Source organism: Furipterus horrens, unplaced genomic scaffold, assembly GCF_987537825.1.
Source record: "Furipterus horrens unplaced genomic scaffold, mFurHor1.1.pri manual_scaffold_13, whole genome shotgun sequence".
Classification (NCBI taxonomy): Eukaryota; Metazoa; Chordata; class Mammalia; order Chiroptera; family Furipteridae; genus Furipterus; species Furipterus horrens.
This window is the reverse complement of record NW_028327183.1, coordinates 45,441,165-45,445,213: the sequence shown is the minus strand read 5'-3', so window position 1 is coordinate 45,445,213 and position 4,049 is coordinate 45,441,165. Positions and strand designations below refer to the sequence as shown.

The 4,049-nt window shown below is 54.1% G+C and overlaps 1 pseudogene; it reads right to left on the bottom strand.

The window, feature by feature from the left end:
• Positions 1 to 3,145: 3,145 nt before the first annotated feature.
• LOC149994936 (U4 spliceosomal RNA) lies at positions 3,146 to 3,216 on the bottom strand (annotated as a pseudogene).
• Positions 3,217 to 4,049: the final 833 nt, after the last annotated feature.

Genomic DNA, 4,049 nt, shown 5'->3' with positions numbered 1-4,049 from the left:
AGACCCCTATGGCCCCAGGGACCCTGCAGGCCGGGGAGACAGGAAAGGAGAGTTCCGCTGTTACCACCCTCATTCAGGACCAAGCCTCTCAAAGAAGCTTCCATCACCCAAGCTCCGTCTGCTCTGTCCCTGCTCCTCCTGACTCCTTTCTGGGCTCCATACATCCGCCTGCAGCCACCCTACACCCAGGGCCTCCATTCGGGCACAGGCCCTAATCCCAGCTCACGTGGACTCTGATGGACACCCCCCACCTGAACAGCCTCCTTGCCCTCACTCTTGCCCCTTCCAGTCCATCTTCATGCCCCACAGTTGTTCCAGAAGGAAAACCTTGGCAGTACCCATCTCCCCACCTGTGCCTGCAGCAGGCACAGCTCGTTGGTCACAACACTCCCATGGAGCTCAGACCGTACATGTGTCTCCGGGCAGCTGCGCTCTGTGGGTGTCCATGCCGGGACCCCTCACTCTGAATCCAGCCGACCTCCTTCCACTCATCCGTCAGACCCCCAGCATCAGTCAAAATGGTCCTCGTTCTCCGAGTGCACTTGGTTGCCTCCGCCTTCCAGACCATTGGTGGTGGTGTTCCCTGCCTGGCGTTCCTTCTGTCCGAGCTTCCCTCCAGCCTCAGCTCCGCCCATCCGCTCCTCATCTGTCCTTCAAAGCCTGTCTCCCCTAGTTCTTCTCTGGCCTTCCCACATACTGACTCAATGTGTTCTTTTTGAAAAAAATTGCCACAATACACAGCTGGCACTCATTATGTGTGCCGACATAAACCTGTTTTCCTCTTGTTCCTGATGTTCAAGTCGAGTGGGTTTGTGTACTTGTACCTCTCAGCCACCAACCACCCAAGTCCAGAATTTGGGGGATTGGGGCAGCACCTGTGGCTCCCCCATGTGATCTCCCAGGGTGCCCAACAAAGTGCCTTGAAGCTGGTAGGTCCTCAGTGTGTAGATCACCATGCTCTCAACCTTAACCTTGACCTGAGCCATCACCCGTAAGCTGACCTCTCCCACGTGACTCTAGCCGGACCTCCAAGCACCACCCTCATATGTATGTACTGGTGCTGCTCCACCTGGTGACTCCTGTGTGATATCCCCAGCCTAACTCCTGACCCCTTTCTCCAGACCTGTCCGTCCCCCACAAGCCAAAGACACTGGAGGCCCCACCCCCTCCCTCCTCATTCCCACCACCATCCTGACTGAATCGCACCTGAAAATCTGCCCCAGCCTCCGGGGCCTCCTCACTGGCTCCCAGCCTGTGGTCTCACCCCTCCCTTTTATCTCCTTGTGGCAGCCAGAGGGAACTCTTCCAAACAGAATTGGCTGTGCCACCTCTCCCTTGTCACCTTCCAGGGCTCCCGGAGCCCTCAGAACTGCTGACCTCCCAGGGAGACTTACCTGACCCCCTGCCTCTGACTCCCCAAGGGCCTACTCACCTCAGGCCCTTTGCACATGCTGTTCCCTGTCCAGCCCTCCTTGCTGCCTCCCTCCTTAACCCTTAGATTTCAGCTCCACAGACTTTCCCAGGGAAGCCCTGCCTAACCGCAGACCAAGCTGGACTCCTTCACTTTCCAAGAAAAAATGTTCTCTTACAAGAGCATTTTCTCAGTTTGTTACTCATTCAGGTTGAATTAGCCCACTTAACACATGTTCCCTGAGCATTTCTCTGGGCCAGGCACCTGGGGACACAGCCAGGGGTTCTCATCTAGTGGAAAAGACAGTAAACAGGCAAAGAAATGATGTGATGTCAGGCACAGATAAGGAGTTAGGGAGGATGTGGCTTTGTGGGAGCAGGGGCGCTATTCAGGCTGGCCTGGGAGACCTCCCAGAAGGGGACATAACGCAGCAAAACAGGGACCAGGGTGAGGCGAGGCACTCGGCTCCGTAACAGAACTTAAAGGGGACATAAAACAACTCAGTGGTCAAGGTAAAAATATTTCAATGCAACGTTTTCAAAAATCAAGGTTAAGAAAACATATCAAAATTGTAGATAAAAACAGAATCAGCGACAGTGCCGGGCCGGATCGTAGCCGGAGGCAAAAGGAGAGCTGGGTGAGACTGAGCCTGGAATCCGGAAGGTGGTGAGGGTGGACGAGACCAGAGCTCAGACAGGAAATGTGGAGAGAGGAGGTAGGAGTTTGGGGACCACAAGGTCAAGGAGACAGATTCTTCTCAGGATTGCACGTGGCTGTGAGAGAGAGGAGGTTGGGTTTACACAGTAGTGTATCTGCTTACCGTCTGTCTCCCCCATCCTCTGTGAAACCCATGGGGGCTGAAGCTGTGCTCCCCAAGCTCCTGCCGGCACCCGACTCCTAGGCGCTCAGAGCGCCCGGCCCGGAGGCCGAGAATGCGGTGTCACTGTACACGGCCACCAGGGGCCAGCAGAGAGCCGCCCTGCCCAGCCCGGGCGAGTCGGGAAGTGCTGGAAGCCGCGCTGGCGGGGGTTTTAAGAAAAGCAAGATTAGAAGACGCAGTGGGGGTGGGGAGGAGGCAGTCTCTGAGAAGTGCGGCTGGAAGAGTCTCAGAAGCAGGCCGAGCAACAAGGGATGAGCTACTCTGCCTATCGTTCCCTCCATCCACCCACCCACCCACCCATTTATTCAGTAATAATTCAGTTCACAGGCCAGGGGCCAGGCGGCACGCACAGCGCCTTATAGGGCAAGACAATAAGCTGGGAGTTTGTCCTGAGGGTACCGGAAGGCCACGGGCCTGGTTTGAACAAGGGAGAGACTGGGGTCAGATTTCCAGGAGCTGAGAGGAAAGAGAAGAAAGTGGGGGTTCAAGAGATACAGGCTCGCCCCAACTGCTGTGGCTCAGTGGCCTGCTTGTCATCCCTCAAACCCAAAGGTCACCGGTTCGATTCACAGTTGGGGCACATTCCTGGGTTGGGGGCCAGGTCCCTGGTTAGAGCAGGGCATGCAAGAGGCAACCAATCATTTCTCACCCTCTCTCCCTCCCTTCCCCGCTCTCTAACATTTTCTTTTTTAAGAGAGAGAGATACAGGATCACAAGAACTCCACCTCCCAGATGGAGACTGAAGAACAGTTGACATAATATTAGCCAGGCAAATAATATGAATAAAGCCTAACAGGTTTTGGACGCTTACGAGGTATCAGTCCTTGTTTTCATCACACGTATGCATCAACTCGGTTTTTCAATTAGCAATAATCGCATCTCCGATAAACCTCATTGGCTACAATACTGCCAACTGTGCAAAGCTAGCAACTCAATTTTTCAAAGTCTATGGGTGTCGGTATTATCATTATCCCCATTTTCCATGTGAGGAAACCGAGGCATGAAAGGGCCGGGTGATTTGTCCGACGTCACACACTAGTAAATGGGAGCCGGGATTTGAAGCCTAGGCGCCTGACTGCAAAGCCCAAGGTCCTCCTTGTGGCTGTTGTAACCAATGACCGCATACTGCTGGCTTACAACACCACACACGTGTTCTCTCACAGGTCTGGAGACCAGACACCCAAAATCAAGGGGTCAGTCGACAGGGCTGTGCTCCCTCCGTAGGCTCTAGAAGAGAATGTTCTCCGCCCCTTCCAGCTTCCGGCGGCTCCAGAGGTCCTCGGCTTGGAGCTGGCTCCAATCCCTGCCCCCATCTACACGTAGCCTTCTCTGTCACCTGGTGTATTTTTCCTCTATCTCCTCTTCTGTCTCTTATAAAAACACTTGTCACCCTGACTGCTGTGGCTCAGTGGATTGAGTGCTGGCCTGCCAACTGACAGGTCACCGGTTCGATTCCCAGTAGGGGCACACGCCCGGGTTGCCGGCCAGGTCCCCAGCTCGGAGCGTGCAAAAGGCAACCTATTGCTGTTTCTCTCCCTCTCTTCCTCCCTCCCTTCCCCTCTCTCTAAAAATAAATAAATGAAATTTTAAAAAAGAAAAAAACACTTGTCACTGGAGTTATGACCCACCCACATACTCCAGGATGATCTAATCTTGAGGTCCTTAATTTAATTGCATCAAAGACCCTTCTTCCAGGTCACATTTCCAAGTTCCAGGTTAGGATGTGGACTATCTTTTGGGGTGGTAGGGCCACTGCTC